The following is a 16,869-nucleotide window of genomic DNA, read 5'->3' on the forward strand; positions in this document are numbered from 1 at the left end:
CAGCAGCAGACTGGACTACGGAAACGCCCTCTACGCAGGAACCTCGGCCAAACTCTCGAGACGGCTCCAACGCATCAAGAACGCCTCCGCACGCCTGCCCCTCGACATCCCTCGCCGCAACCACATCACACCCCACCCCACCTGAGACCTGCACTGGCTCCCGGTCAACAATAGGATCACCGTCAAGCTCCTCACCCACGCACACAAGGCACTCCACAACACCGGACCAGCGTACCCAGGCCCGGACTGGCCGTTAGGGGCACCGGGAAATCCCCCGCTGGGCCGCACGGGTGGGGGCCGGTTTGGGGCCCCTGGGGGCCGTTATTGTTAAAGGGTCGTTTTTGCAGCATAGCTGCAAAAACGGCCCTGTAACAAAATCGGCCGAAAACCGGCCCTGGCAGAGAGCGCGGCCGCCTCTTCCCCGCCCCGCCCCCCCCCCAGGAGGTGGGGAGGGGGGGCCGGCCGAGTACTTTGCCAGGGCCGGTTTTGGTTCCCAGTCCGGCCCTGAGCGTACCTCAATAGATGACTCCGCTTCTACACCCCCACCCGCCAGCTCCGCTCCGCCGACCTCGCCCTCGCCACCGTCCCCCGCTTACGAAGAGCGACCTCCGTCGGCAGATCGTTCTCCCACTTCGCCGCCAAGACCTGGAACATCCTCCCCACCTACATACGGCAGACCCAAGACCTGCTGACATTTAGGAGGATACTCAAGACCTGGCTGTTCGAATAAAACATGACATATTGCAGAGGTGATCCGGGCACAATCCATTTATAAAGCATTTACCAGGTGTTATAAGCTGGAGACTGCCAAAAATAAACATAAATCTGACCTCGGCCCCTGGAATGTCCCGCCTGGCACCGCTCGGCTGTCAATTTCTGCGTGCTGTTCCTACACAAGAGAAGCTCCAAGCATCCCAGCCAATCCAAGCACTGCTCTCAGGCTGCTTACAATACTAGACAGCATAAGAGCAGTGCCAGGATTGGCTGGGTCAGGTAAAGACAACGCTCCATCTGAGACGGACGGGCTGTCTCTCTGCTGCGTCACCAACCGGGTAATATTGCATCTGGAAGCCTGAACTACGCATGTCAGGCTGGCCACAGTGAAAACACCAGCCAATCTGACAATGGCCAATGGCCATCCCTCAAAAAAGAAGTCTTTTGGCTGGACGTTATAGGATTGTGTTTAATAGACTAAACATTTTCTCTATGCATATTAAGCGTCTAGCCCACATATAGGGTAGACATGACCCCTGACCTTCCTCTTAGTTCACTAATAGCATTTTCACCAGGTCAGGGGCAGGACTGTTTCTCAGTTCATCTTTAAAAACTCACTTTTAATACATATATTGCTAAAGCATGAGGTGGTAGTGTACTGTCATCTACAAACAGCACATTTTCCATTGAAAAGGCCAAAAAAGTCCCCACTAACAGGCAGTTTTACTTAGAAAACTATACAGGGAATAAACAGTAAGCTGTGGGAATTGGGGTTCAGCAAACTTATTTATCATTTGCACATCACTAAGTAAAGTGTACTGATTTGTTTTCATCCTATTAAAATATTTTTTTTTCATCACACACAATTACAAAACAAGGGCTTTCATAACTATTGAAATGTATTTAGAAAGGTTTGTATAGTTCACTTTTTAGCTATTTGATTGTGTGTTGGAATAAAACATGACATCCTACAGCCGTTCGTATCACATTCTTTGTACAACAGGTTTGTTAGTCAGTTCACTTTACAAAATCCTCCAACTTTGCAGTCGGAGAAAGAAAAGTAATTGTAGATGTAAACTGACTTTTGACCTCTGTCTCTCAGCACAGAATAAATGTGACAAGATAAAAACAAGAGTTAAAGGTATCTTTTATATATTATAATCCTTCACTTTGTGAGTGGCCAGAACACCGATTTGCCAGCTTGCCAGAAGGGGCGAGCAGGCACTAAATATTACTCGCCCTGATAAAATCTGACTCACCATAGCGAGTGGGCGAGTAGATTTGTTGAGGCATGTTTTGTTGCCTTAACCTATTCTGTGCTCACGTCGGCCAACGGCCAACGGCCAACGCGAGCACTACCTTCGGGGTGCTGCGCACGACTGTTGGCCGACGCAGCCCCGCCCACCCATTAGAATGCCCACACCACGGCGGACTGTCCGCCGCGGTAAACAGGTTAAATTAAAGCATTATTCAAAGCTTTTTCCTCCTGCTTCAGCACCCTCTGCATGCCCCACAGATCTACAAGTGGATCCCCACTGAAACGAGAAGAACGGTCACCCAGGCCCCTGTCAGCAGCAGACTGGACTACGGAAACGCCCTCTACGCAGGAACCTCGGCCAAACTCTCGAGACGGCTCCAACGCATCCAGAACGCCTCCGCACGCCTGCCCCTCGACATCCCTCGCCGCAACCACATCACACCCCACCCCACCTGAGACCTGCACTGGCTCCCGGTCAACAAGAGGATCACCGTCAAGCTCCTCACCCACGCACACAAGGCACTCCACAACACCGGACCAGCGTACCCAGGCCCGGACTGGCCGTTGGGGGCACCGGGAAATCCCCCGGTGGGCTGCACGGGTGGGGGCCGGTTTGGGGCCCCTGGGGGCCGTTTTTGTTACAGGGTCGTTTTTGCAGCATAGCTGCAAAAACGGCCCTGTAACAAAATCGGCCGAAAACCGGCCCTGGCAGAGAGCGCGCCGCCCCTCTCCTCCCCCCCACCCCCCGGAGGTGGGGAGGGGGGCCGGCCGAGTACTTTGCCAGGGCCGGTTTTGGTTCACAGTCCGGCCCTGAGCGTACCTCAACAGATGACTCAGCTTCTACACCCCCACCCGCCAGCTCCGCTCCGCCGACCTCGCCCTTGCCACCGTCCCCCGCTTCCGAAGAGCGACCTCCGTCGGCAGATCGTTCTCCCACCTCGCCGCCAAGACCTGGAACATCCTCCCCACCTACATACGGCAGACCCAAGACCTGCTGACATTTAGGAGGATACTCAAGACCTGGCTGTTCGAGCAGTTGCAGCATCCCCCACCCCAGCGCCTTGAGACCCTTGCGGGTGAGTAGTGCGCTTTACAAATGATTGATTGATTGATTCCGAGTCAAACCTGAGTAGGTTTTGTCAGCCCGTGTTTCTCCAAAGCTTGAACCGTGTGGGCCAGGGCCTCTTTATTACCAGACCAGATGACACCACACCCTCTTTGGGGTCCCTAAAGTGCCTGTAGCTCCTTGAGAGCAGGGTCCCACACTGGTGCATGCTTCGGGGCAGCCCCCCACATCTCTACTCTTCTTTGCTCCTTGCCATGGCCCCCCATCAGTGCGAGAGCCCAACTTAAGAGAGCACACATCCCTCCTAAAGGCCCCACTCCCTCCTTCCTGTAAGGACTGAGCCAATGAACGTAGAGGCCTCCTGCTGGGAGCTCGGACGTCAGACGCGAAGGCTGCATGTGACGGGCATCCTCGGCTTCAGAGCCCCTCCCACCAGCCCGTCGCCCTACACCCCGTCTTCACATTCAAAAGGGTCCTATTGGAAACACTGACGACCATAGGGCTCGGTGCCAGGATCTCCAATGCAGTCTGTCTGTCTTTCGGAGCCTGAAACCGGGCTCTGGCTCGGCCCGAAGTCCGGTGGGAACCTCGGGCCCATGACGAGCCGGGCCTGCGTGACTCCTGGCTGCCTCCCTGGCGCCACCCTCAGACACAACAAGGTCAAAGCGAAGCCTTCACACGTGAGGCGAATAGGAGAGATGGATTTGTAATTGCTGCGCCCCGGCTTAACCAAACGGTGTGATCTTCGGCAGGTGATCGCCAGCCACCCCTCCCTTCCTTGCTCTGTCGCACATGAAAGCACTTTCAAATGCGGGGGGTCGGAGGCCCTGCCGGGGTGAATAGACTCAGGGGTGTGTAACACACCTGCGGCTCGTGGAACAAAGGAGGCCGGAGAGAGCCGAGATTGAATGGTGCAAGGGGGTGGGGGGTCCTGGAGTCACCCTCACCTGGCGGGGGGGGGGGGGGGTGCTCTCCCTGTCACCCTCACCTGTTTGTATGATCTTTTTGTGTCACACTCACCTGGGTGTGGGTGGGGGGTTCTGGTGTCACGCTCACCTGTGTGGGGGTGGGGGGTCCTGGTGTCACGCTCACCTGTGTGGGGGTGGGGGGTCCTGGTGTCACGCTCACCTGTGTGGGGGTGGGGGGTCCTGGTGTCACACTCACCTGTGTGGGGGTGGGGGGTCCTGGTGTCACGCTCACCTGTGTGTGTATGTGGGAGGGGTCTTCCTGTCAGACTCACCTGTAGGGGTGGGGAAGGGACTTCGTGTCACATACCTGTGTGTCACACTCTCACCTGTGTGTGGGGGGAGGGGTGCTCTTCGGGTCACACTCACCTGTGGGGGGGTGCTCTCGGTGTCACACACCTGTGGGGGGGGGGTGCTCCCCCTGTCACACTCACCTGTGGGGGGGTGCTCTCCGTGTCACACTCACCTGTGTGTGGGGGGTGTGATCTTTTTGTGTCACACTCACCTGTGTGTGTGGGGGCGGTGCTCTCCCTGTCACAGTCATTTGTGTGTGTGTGGGGGGCGGTGCTCTCCCTGTCACACTCACCTGTGGGGTGGCCATGCTCACGGCCGGGCCAGCATCGCTTCTCCTCAGACCCCCTCGGTGCTCCCTGAAGCCCCCGTCAGTGCGCCCAGACCCGGGAGCACCTGTGGATTCAGGGCGGGGCGGGGGCGTGAGGCTCAGGCTAGCAAACATAGCAGCCGGATCAGGTGAAGGGCCCGAGGGGGAGTCCTGGGAGGGAGGAGGAAGGAAGGAGTGATGATGAAGAGGGAGGGAGGGAGGGAGGCCGCGGGAGAGGAGGCGGAGCCGCCGCACAGGTGATGCGGGGGGAGGATCATAGGCTGAGAGCTCCCCCCCATACATCTATAGTTGGGGGGCCCTCGGGAATCCCCTCCGCTGGCACCTGTGGCATGACGTCCCACCCCAGGGGCTGGTGCCATTACGCCAGTGTCGCGGTGCATTCTGGTCCTTGCAGTCCCGCACTTGTCTCGAGACGAGGATAAGTGCTGGGAAGGAAGAGCCAGGGCCGGGTGTAGGTTCACACCCGCTGCGGCTGCCGGGCATTACCTTCTACAGCTTCGGGTAACTGTGAGTCCATTGGATTGTTTAAGTGCTGCTAGGTGCCCTGAGCGCCAGCCGTCTGCTGAGAAGTGCCGGCACTCTCCCTCTCTGTGAAATGCCGGCTCTCTCCCTCTCTATGAAGTGCCGGCACTCTCCCTCTCTGAGAGAAGTGCCGGCACTCTCCCTCTCGAAGAAGGGCCGGCACTCTCCCTCTCTGTAAAGTGCCGGCACTCTCCCTCTCTGAGAAGTGCTGGCGCTCTCCCTTTCGAAGAAGTGCCAGCGCTCTCCCACTCGAAGAAGTGCAAGACTCTCTCTCTGAGAAGTGCCAGCACTCTCCCTCTCGGAGAAGTGTTGGCGCTCTCCCTCTCTGAGAAGTGCCGGCGCTCTCCCTCTCTGTGAAGTGTTGGCGCTCTCCCTCTGTGAGAAGTGCGGGACTCTCTCTCTCTATGAAAAGTGCCGGCACTCTCCAACTCTGAGAAGTGCCGGCGCTCTCCTCTCTGAGAAGTGCCGGCGCTCTCCCTCTCTGAGAAGTGCCGGTGCTCTCCCTCTCTGTGAAGTGCCGGCACTCCCCCTCTCTGAGAAGTGCTGGCGCTCTCCCTTTCGAAGAAGTGCCAGCGCTCTCCCACTCGAAGAAGTGCAAGAACTCTCTCTCTATGAGAAGTGCAGCACTCTCTCTCTCTCTGAGAAGTGCCAGCACTCTCCCTCTCGGAGAAGTGTTGGCGCTCTCCCTCTCTGAGAAGTGCCGGCGCTCTCCCTCTCTGAGAAGTGCCGGCGCTCTCCCTCTCTGAGAAGTGCCGGCGCTCTCCCTCTCTGAGAAGTGCCGGCGCTCTCCCTCTCTGTGAAGTGCCGGCGCTCTCCCTCTCTGTGAAGTGCCGGCACTCCCCCCTCTCTGAGAAGTGCCGGCGCTCTCCCTCTCTGAGAAGTGCCGGCGCTCTCCCTCTCGAAGAAGTGCTAGCGCTCTCCCACTCGAAGAAGTGCAAGACTCTCTCTCTATGAGAAGTGCAGCACTCTCTTTCCCTCTGAGAAGTGCCAGCACTCTCCCTCTCTGAGAAGTGCCGGCACTCTCCCTCTTGGAGAAGTGTTGACACTCTCCCTCTCTGTGAAGTGCCGGCGCTCTCCCTCTCTGAGAAGTGCCGGCGCTCTCCCTCTCTGAGAAGTGCCGGTGCTCCTCCCTCTCTGTGAAGTGCCGGCACTCCCCCTCTCTGAGAAGTGCTGGCGCTCTCCCTTTCGAAGAAGTGCCAGCGCTCTCCCACTCGAAGAAGTGCAAGACTCTCTCTCTATGAGAAGTGCAGCACTCTCTCTCTCTCTGAGAAGTGCCAGCACTCTCCCTCTCGGAGAAGTGTTGGCGCTCTCCCTCTCTGAGAAGTGCCGGCCGCTCTCCCTCTCTGAGAAGTGCCGGCGCTCTCCCTCTCTGAGAAGTGCCGGCGCTCTCCCTCTCTGTGAAGTGCCGGCGCTCTCCCTCTCTGTGAAGTGCCGGCACTCCCCCTCTCTGAGAAGTGCCGGCGCTCTCCCTCTCTGAGAAGTGCCGGCGCTCTCCCTCTCTGAGAAGTGCTGGCGCTCTCCCTCTCGAAGAAGTGCTAGCGCTCTCCCACTCGAAGAAGTGCAAGACTCTCTCTCTATGAGAAGTGCAGCACTCTCTTTCCCTCTGAGAAGTGCCAGCACTCTCCCTCTCTGAGAAGTGCCGGCACTCTCCCTCTTGGAGAAGTGTTGACACTCTCCCTCTCTGTGAAGTGCCGGCGCTCTCCCTCTGTGAGAAGTGCGGGACTCTCTCTCTATAAGAAGTGCGGGACTCCCTCTCTTTGAGAAGTGCCAGCACTCTCCCTCTCAAATAGGTGCAAGACTCTCTCTCTATGAGAAGTGCAGCACTCTCTTTCCCTCTGAGAAGTGCCGGCGCTCTCCCTCTCTGTGAAGTGCCGACACTCTCCGTGCTGAGGGGCGCTGGGTCTCTCCTCCATAGTAAACAAGTGCAGGTTCTCAGCTCCTGACAGTACCTGTACACCCAAGGCACTGACAGACCCCACTAGTCCCCTATACCCCCCCCCCCCCCCCCCCCCCGCCCCCAGGCACAGGGGATGCTGCGGCGCCGAAACAAGGCGCGGGCTGTGCTGTGGATCGTATCTGAGACTTCAGTGGATGCGGGAGCCGAGGGCGGAGGGCTGGGGGACCCGGGCTGGGGGGGGGGGGGGGCAGGCTGTGAGGGCTGGGGGGGGGCTGTCTGTGAGGGCTGGGGGGGGGCCTGTCTGTGAGGGCTGGGGGGCCCTGTCTGTGAGGGCTGGGGGCCCTGTCTGAGAGGGCTGGGGGGCCCTGTCTGTGAGGGCTGGGGGCCCTGTCTGTGAGGGCTGGGGGGCCCTGTCTGTGAGGGCTGGGGGGCCCTGTCTGAGAGGGCTGGGGGCCCTGTCTGTGAGGGCTGGGGGGCCCTGTCTGTGAGGGCTGGGGGGCCCTGTCTGAGAGGGCTGGGGGGACCCTGTCTGTGAGGGCTGGGGGACCCTGGCTGAGAGGGCTCGGGGCCCTGTCTGTGAGGGCTGGGGGCCCTGTCTGTGAGGGCTGGGGGGCCCTGGCTGTGAGGGCTGGGGGGCCCTGTCTGTGAGGGCTGGGGGACCCTGTCTGTGAGGGCTGGGGGGCCCTGGCTGTGAGGGCTGGGGGGGACCCTGTCTGTGAGGGCTGGGGGGGACCCTGTCTGTGAGGGCTGGGGGGGACCCTGTCTGTGAGGGCTGGGGGGACCCTGTCTGTGAGGGCTGGGGGGGCCCTGGCTGTGAGGGCTGGGGGGCCCTGTCTGTGAGGCCCTGTCTGTGAGGGCTGGGGGGCCCCTGGCTGAGAGGGCTGGGGGGCCCTGGCTGTGAGGGCTGGGGGGCCTGTCTGTGAGGGCTGGGGGGACCCTAGCTGTGAGGACTGGGGGGGCCCTGGCTGAGAGGGCTGGGGGGCCCTGGCTGTGAGGGCTGGGGGGCCTGTCTGTGAGGGCTGGGGGGACCCTAGCTGTGAGGACTGGGGGGGCCCTGGTTGTGAGGACTGGGGGGCCCTGTCTGCGATGGCTATGGGGACCCCTGGCTGTGAGGGCAGAGCTTGGGCAGTAAGATTGGAGTTGGGGGGGAGGGGGAACTGCAGAATTCCCAACAATCTGGGGGTTGGTAGGAGTACTAAGTGAGAGCAATCATACTATTTTGTAAGCTGACCAGCGTTTTTTAGGGCTTTCACACAGAGAGAGGTGCATTGGAAGAGCGGCGCAGCTGTCCGCAGCAGAACAGCAGGAAGGGCCCCAGAGGGCCTCGGCAGTGACTCTCCCAGGCCCCAGAGCCCCTCAGAACCCTGCTGGATGTTTGGACAGGACTTAGAGACGCCTCCCCCCCTGTGGAGACTTCCTCCCTCCGCTGCTGGGAGAGGATGTCCCTGGTGCCAAAGTCAAGTATAGAACCAGCAGGGGGCCAAGAAAGCATCTCCCCAAGCCGCCTACACCTGTGAGTAGGCAGGAGGAGCTAGGAGGCAGGGCCGGCTGATGACGTCATGGGCTCAGATCTCACGAGGGGGCGGGGCTTCTAGTTAACTACTGCAGGAACAATGCGAGCACTTATACCCACTCAACTATCACCTGTGCCCTACAGTATCTATTCTTTGCATGCACAGTGTTGTTATCAAAGATGTCATTTCAGATGTTTCAGTGACGTTGTCAGTGATGTCATAGAATATGTCATCAGTGATGTAATATCGAAGGTATTTAGCAGTCACCCCGGGCGGAGACCGCCGCTCCTCCCGCCGAGTGTGCGGAGTTTGCCTCCTCTGCGTTACACAGAGAAGGCACACTCCACAGCGGAGCGAAGTTGGCCAGCCCCCGCCTACACCCCCTTATATTATCAAGTAAATTTACATTACGTACTAGTAAATAAAACATCTTACCTGGTAATTCCTATCTCCATCCCTGTCTGTGCAATGTGGGGTCCCACAGGGGTCGGCGCTTAGCCCCACCCTTTTTAACATTTATGTGACCCCCCTTGCCAGACTTATTAGATCTTTTGGGATGGAGGTAGTTTCCTATGCGGATGACACCCAGATCCTCGTCTCTCTCTCCCAGTCAGTTACGTCGACTGCATCCAACTTTAGATCTTGTATGGAGGCAGTCGGCCAATGGATGATCCACAATTCATTGAAACTGAACGGGGAGAAGACTGGACTACTGCAATGCGCTGTATGCGGGACTGAATAAAAGTCAGCTGCAGCGCTTGCAGGTGGTCCAGAACGCAGCGGCCAGATTTGTCCTGGATCTACCCCGATGTGCCTCTGCCACCTCTGCCAGGAAGCAGCTTCACTGGCTTCCTGTTGAGGACCGTATACTCTTTAAAACCCTGTGCATGGTCTATAAGGCCCTAGCAAAAAACAGCCCTACTGGAATTGGATCCATTTTGTCTCGTTACAAACCAGGCAGGAACCTTCGTTCCTCCAACAGACTTCTTCTTTCAGTTCCGCGTATCCGGAAAACTAGATGGGGTGGCAAAGCCTTTTCCAATCTGGCCCCAAAGTGGTGGAACGCTCTCCCACTGGAATTAAGGTCTCTTCCCACTTTACAATCATTTAGAACTGCCTTGAAGACCCGTCTCTTTGTGCGTGCTTACCTGTAGTTGTGCTCTGCCTTTTTGATCTTTTTTGATAGGCGCCTTGACACCTTCGGGTTTAGTTTGCGCAATTTAAATTGCATAATAATAATAATAATAATAATATGTAGCGTCCCTGGGCTGTCCTCTTCTTCCTCGCAGTATCGGTAATCCTCGAGAAAACTGCACATGCAGGAGGCGGGAAGCCCGGGGACGGGCATGCCAGGTAAGTGGTTTTAATTTACTAGTACATAATGTAGATCTACTAGGGGGGGTGGAGGCGGGTGGCATAGTGCAGAGAAGCGGAATTCCACAGAGTATGTTTGCAACTCCGTGGAACTCTGCGTAGCCCCGCTACGCCTACTACACCAAGGGTTATTTAGCAGTTCATGGTAAGGGCACAATGTTAGTTACATTAGGGCACAAGGTATAGTTACTTTAGATAACATTGAATTGGTGAATTTTAGTGACTTTGTTAGTTTAAAATGGTATGTTTTACCTGACATATCCTTTAACCCTTTGTTTTTTTCAATGAATTTCTAAGGTTTTTTTAACGAAAGATAAGACATTATTACAATTCATACCTATAATGTCACTATAACCTATGTTTTTTTCAAATAATTTCTATGGTTTATTTAACATAGACTAAGATGTCCATCACCATGCGCGGCATGAGGTTTGGAGCCTGACCCCATTGTGGGCACCTACCGCGATGCCGCGTAAGGTCTACGGCTGTGCACAGCTTGTGGTGGGGAGTTGGGCCCTCCCACCACCGCACACAGCTGTAACTGGGGTACAGCTATGTCATAAAGGGCGTCAGTTTAACCCGTTCCATGCTCGTGACGGAACCGCTCTGTCACGAGCCTCAGGTGGGCTGTGCTGGTGACGGAGTGGTTCCGTCACGGCCCGCTCAGCGCCCCTGCGCGGCGCTGATTTTGCACCTGCGCGGCGCATTTCATTGAGCGGGCGGGGCCGTGACGGAACCGCTCCATCACAAGCACAGCGCGTCCGAGGCTCGTGACGGAGCAGTTCCGTCACCAGTATGGGAGTACCGCGCGCCCCCCCTCCTCTCTAGCGCTGCGGCGGAATAGCTGCCACAGCTAAGGGGTTAAGTAAGGCAGACCTGCTGGCTCTGTCAAATGGTCTGAATACCAAAATCTAGAAGTTGCAAGCCTATTGGTTTTATCAAGGGGCCAGCACACAAACATATTTAAAGCAGGCCTATTGGCTTTGTCAAAAAGTCGCCTTACCCACAACTATGTTCAAATGCATATTGAATAAATTCACACATTCCAATGTTTATTACTAGTGATTGTCACAAAACATTTTCCCAAAAACATTATTTATAAAATCATTCAAAATGCCTTGAGTGTTTTTTTTGACATTTTTCAGACTATGATGTGCATCCATAGCACCAACCACAAGGGGTCCCTGTGCACCAGCTGAAGAGCTGCACCAGGATCAACAATGTTATGAAAAAGCCCTTTTCAGGACATTATGGGGCCATCCTTCCACGGAGCAGTAAACAATATGCTTTCATTTTTTACATTTCTTTTTGGGGTGTTTCGGTCCTACATAGGATTCCCAAACTTATTTTTTTTATTTTGGAGCTACTTTTTAAAACGTTAGGTGTAGTGGGAGGACCTGCAGATTGTGAACAGCCTTCATTCTCTGAAGACACCCTGCAAGTTGGTACAGACCCCTCCTGCACCCTGCAAGGAATGTCTGACTGCTTGGAGTTGTGTCTGCTGGTGCGGCGGAAGCTGCTGAGATGCCCCAGAGCTGATAAGATGGACTGATGCTGGCCAATGTTGTGACTCACTGCCTGCTCTGGACCCTGGACACCTCCATGTAGAGCTTCTTGTGATGGTCCAGCAGGGAGCAAGCCATGGTAACAAGCATTGGTAAAGCCAATAGGCCTCGCCTTTGGGACATTATGAGCGTTTAGCAAGAGTTATTGGCTTAGCCAATGTCTTTAAGATATGTTGTAGTGTAGCTGCTGTGCAGCATGTTGAAAAGTTATAATAAAAATGTTTTATAAGCATTTTTGTTTACGTTATATAGAGCCAAAAAGATATTATGTGCAACCGAACAACATTTTTAACCACATGGCTGCTGGGCGTTTCCCCCCCCCCCCCCCCCCCCCCCCCCCCCTGTGCTGGAAAATGCCATTTTAGTGGCACCATGACGAGCTCAGCTCGTCATCAGCACACGACACCCGTGGGTGATGACGAGCTGAGCTCGTCATCAGCATCGAAAGGGTTAAAGAAAAAATTAACATAAAAAGTCTTCTTGTTTTTTGTCCTTGCAATGCGGGCAAAATCTTCTTGCCTGTTCTAATGCTTGTTTGATAACATTTTCTTTTGTCATTGGGAGGGGACACAAAAAGTGCTGATAGAGAGGTGGTGCTGAAGTGGTGCAGAGCTGATGCTGCACTGATGCGGAGTTGATTGCGTGCTGGTGCTCAGATAGTGCAGTGCTGGTGCTGAGGTGGTGCTGCGCAGGGGTGGAGGAGGTGCTGCACTGAGGCTGGGGTGGTGTGGTGGCGCTCAGGTGCTGCAAATGATGCTTAGGTTGTGCTGTGGTGGTGATGCTGAGTGATGCAGAAGTGATGCTGGGCGAGTCTGACTGGTGCTGAAGTGGTGCTGCTCTAATGGTGAGTTGCTGCTGAGGTGGTGTTGTACTGATGCTAAGGTGGTGCTGCTGGTGTCGAGTGATCCTGAGGTTGTTACATGTTCAACTGCAGCCTCAGCCGGGAATGAAAGGGACATAAAGTAGCGTGCATACAATGGACAGGCTCAAACATTAGACAGCAGAGTTATCATGTATATCTGCACAAAATGGACACAGTGTACATGCTAATGCCACATGCAGCAGAGCTACCACCGACACACGGACACAATGTACTGGCTCATACCTTAGACAGCAGAAGTATCTCCTACACGTGCAAGCAATTTACAGGCAGATACACCAAGCAGCAGAGCTATCCCTTATATGTGCACATTATATGTGCAGGCGGACTCCCCAGACAACCAGCTATCCCATATATGTGCAGACCTAGCCCTTAAATGTTCACATATTGTGCAGTCAGATTCTTTATGCAACAAAGCTACAGCTACACTAGTGGATTCAGGAGACAGCAGAGCTATCCAATAAATGTGTACGGATTACGCTTTAGATCAACAAATAAACACAGATTGCGCAATCTGACCCCACCGAACAGTTGGATTACGTCTTGGATTCATGAGATAGCAGAGCTATCACCAGATTTCTCACAGTCACTCCGGAGACAGCAAAATACAGGAAAACGCTTTGAAAGTGCACAGACCGCAGAGTGTTGACTGGCTGGTCACACGGCTGAACACAGAGGACCGCCACCAAGAGCCTGTGGATACACTCTATGCATATCATGTTAAAAACAGCAGAGCTATCCCTCAAGCTTGCACATATGACACCAGCCTATGTCCCAGAGACCAACTATATAGTAGGTTAATCACCTGGCATGGGTTAGATTGCAACTAAATACAAAGTACAGTGATGCATTTATTATTATTGCTTACCGTAGCGGGCTATACCTGCTATTAAAGGACCGAGCCGAAGGGGAGGGACTTTAACAAGGGAGCAGGACTTTAATAGCCGGTATAGCCCAGCTACGAAGGGCTATAAGGCTATTAGAACATTCTGCCACTAGAGGGCAGAATGCCCCAACACATAAAACAACGGCCTCTCTGCGTTTTAGGGGTTTACATTTCCTCGAGCTTCGAGAGGCCTTTGAAAACAACATTGGAATGTTGCTTTGCGGGCCTTTACTATATTGCAACATTTACATGTTTGTCAAGTCTTGCGGTGCTCGAGAAGCAAAAGTAAGTACGTAGCCTGTAAAATGTAATAAAACTTTTGCCCCCAAAAAAACCCTTATAAACGTGCTGCAATAATAAATCAAACACTGCAGCCATTCTACTGACACCATGCACATTTAGAAATGATATACACACTCACCAAGGAAGTGATTGGTCATTTATGAATTAAGCTGTGTTTCCATTCTGCAGTTCTCCTTGTACAAAAACTGACAACAAAGCAACCGATAGCACCGAGTTGATTTTGATCCCCAAAAAAATAACAAAAAAAGAAAATTATTATTTAAAAATGTAGGTGTAAATTCTAACATGATAATTTGCTGATGCGCCCCCTCTCACACTGCCCTTCACATACATAGACGAATGTTACAATAATTTTTTTTGAAGTCACTTGTAGCGCACGGTACACTCCGAGCCGTTTCAAGGCGCTAGTCTGGGCTATGCCTTCTTTTACTCCAATCTTCTGTGAAACGTGCGGCAATAATACGTAAAACACAGCTGCCGTAACACGGACACTGTGTAAATGTATAAATTATATATACAATCACTGAGGATGTAATGTATTACCTACTGGCGGTCGCCAGTAGGTATATATAGTTAGGATTTTTCTCTATGGGATTTTTGAAAATTCTATGTCTAATAACTTTGGCGTTTGTGGACGGAATTGGCTGAAATTTTCAGGAAAATGGAACATTTTGTTTCTGAGCAGCCCCTGACAATTTGGGGGGGGTTTCATCAAGGGGGGGCCAAGAAAAAAGGGGGGTCCCAAAACGCATTTTTCCCATGTTAATTTCCATAGGGCGGTTGGCCTCACTTTTAGCTCGAACGGCTGAATGGATTTGCACGAAACTTGGCAAAATTGTAGGGACTGTTAGCCCGATGTGCCTTTGCTAGGTCTCAATATATGTGCTCCATTGGATTTTGAGTAATTTAGGTTCAAAAAAAGATATATATCTGGGCGGAGCCTAACCACACATCTGATCTGATTGGCTGTCAGCACTTCATCCAAGAAGTGTTGGCAGCCATCTTGGGACCAATATACATGATAGCACCTCATTAAAAAGCATTGTAGTTAATAGAGGGTTTTACGACTTTAGTTACATTATAAATCATTTGTTGATGGTACCATACTCGTTTTAGGAATTGTGGTGGGTTCTAAGGTGATTTTACCATGTGAAAAAACCTTCTGCTGTGATATCATGAATATTGTTTGAAAGAAAACTAATATCTCATGATTTTCCCACAGTGGTTTGGAAGGGGATCTATAAGCTAAACTGAAAGCATATTTTCTGTAAATTCACATTATCTTTCTCAGTCATGTGAAAATGAAGTCTGACATTCTCAGTAAAACATGTACATCCAACAAGGACAGAGACTGTCAGTTGATTCCTTTGTGTTCTACTGCAGCCTCCTAGAGTGTTCTAAAGAACAACTAGAGCGCTAACAGTCCTACTTATTACAAAGGTATGGCACACCTGAAGCCATCTTGATTGGAATAAAGTGGTAACTCTTAAAACATTTAATTTAAAAAGAAACAACACGAGGGGGTATATTTTGCCATAGAAAGTATGATTAGTGCTGCAGAATGAAAAATTAGGGCACATTTTGAGTGACTTCTCAAATCCTTTTCTATTTCATTAAAACATTCTGACATGCAGTCTCCCAAAATGGCCACCAGAGACAAAAGAGCCCAAATGTAGCCCAAATATCACCCAGATGTAGCCCAAGTATAGCCCAATGACAGAATGTCCCAGAGTGTTCTAAAGAACAACTAGAGCGCTAACAGTCCTACTTATTACAAAGGTATAGCACACCTGGAGCCATCGTGATGGGAATAAAGTGGTAACTCTTAAAACATTTAATTTAAAAAGGAACAAAATGAGGGGGTATATTATGCAATAGAAGGTATTATTAGTGCTGCAGAAAGAAAAATTAGGGCACATTTTGAGTGACTTTTCAAATCCTCTTCTATTTCATAAAAAAATTCTGACATGCAGTCTCCCAAAATGGCCACCAGAGACAAAAGAACCCAAATGTAGCCCAAATATCACCCAGATGTAGCCCAAGTATAGCCCAATGACAGAATGTCCCAGAGTGTTCTAAAGAACAACTAGAGCGCTAACAGTCCTACTTATTACAAAGGTATGGCACACCTGAAGCCATCTTGATTGGAATAAAGTGGTAACTCTTAAAACATTTAATTTAAAAAGGAACAAAATGAGGGGGTATATTTTGCCATATGAATTATGATTAGTGCTGCAGAAAGAAAAATTAGGGCACATTTTGAGTGACTTCTCAAACCCTCTTCAATTTCATTAAAAAATTCTGACATACAGTCTCCCAAGATGGCCACCAGAGACAAAAGAGCCTAAATGTAGCCCAAATATCACCCAGATGTACCCCAAGTATAGCCCAATGACAGAATGTCCCAGAGTGTTCTAAAGAACAACTAGAGCGCTAACAGTCTTACTTATGACAAAAGTATGGCACACCAGAAGCCATCTTGATTGGAATGAAGTGGTAAGTCTGAAAACACTCAATTTAAAAAGGAACAACATGAGGGGGTTAATTTTGCCATAGAAAGTATGATTAGTGCTTCAGAAAGAAAAATTAGGGATCATTTTGAGTGACTTCTCAAATCCTCTTCTATTTCATTAAAAGAATTCTGACATGCAGACTGAAACATGCACTTTGAATACCAGCAGCAGACGTCCCTGGTGAGCAGTAGCTTTACTACAGTGATCTAATGTGCAACTAGAGTGCTAACATTCAGAATTTATGGCAAATGTGTGACACATCTGAATGCCTTCTAGATGGAACCAAAGTAAACAAGCATTGAAAATGCAATAGATCTCGCCCTCGTTTAAGTTAAAGCCATTCTGTTTGTAATGAGGTTTCTTTTTAGCTTTGCTTTTATTAGTGTTTTTTCAACTTTCATGTAAATAACATGCATCTGTATGCATATAAGTATATGTATGCATGCATTTATGTTTGTATTTATATAGATATACAGATGATATATGTTTATATATGTATGTATATATATATATATTCACTGAAAAAACCATAGGCTATAGACCATATATAGTTAGGAATTAGCATTTACAAAACCTTGAAAATTCACTGAAAAAACCATAGGTTATAGACCATATATAGTTAGGAATTAGCATTTACAAAACCTTGAAAATTCACTGAAAAAACCATAGGTTATAGACCATATATAGTTAGGAATTCGCATTTACAAAACCTTATTTTACTCACACAAAACCATTGAAATTCCATATATAGTTAGTTGCACTAACTATATATCGTGCACCCGCAATCCAC

At 51.6% G+C, this 16,869-nt stretch overlaps 1 protein-coding gene across 7 annotated transcripts in view; it reads right to left on the reverse strand.

The window, feature by feature from the left end:
- SLC29A1 (solute carrier family 29 member 1 (Augustine blood group)) overlaps positions 1 to 16,869 on the reverse strand; it is a 444,508-nt gene that overhangs the window by 246,935 nt on the left and 180,704 nt on the right. Inside the window, exon 1 of one of the 7 annotated variants that reach the window (XM_086925867.1) lies at positions 4,590 to 4,714. The exons of the other annotated variants lie outside the window; for them this stretch is intronic. The gene's annotated coding sequence lies outside the window, so the exon portion shown is untranslated. Of the gene's footprint in view, positions 1 to 4,589; positions 4,715 to 16,869 lie in introns of those variants that run through there. 7 annotated transcript variants of the gene reach the window in all.

Source organism: Lissotriton vulgaris, chromosome 6 (genome assembly GCF_964263255.1).
Source record: "Lissotriton vulgaris chromosome 6, aLisVul1.2, whole genome shotgun sequence".
NCBI classification, from domain to species: Eukaryota; Metazoa; Chordata; class Amphibia; order Caudata; family Salamandridae; genus Lissotriton; species Lissotriton vulgaris.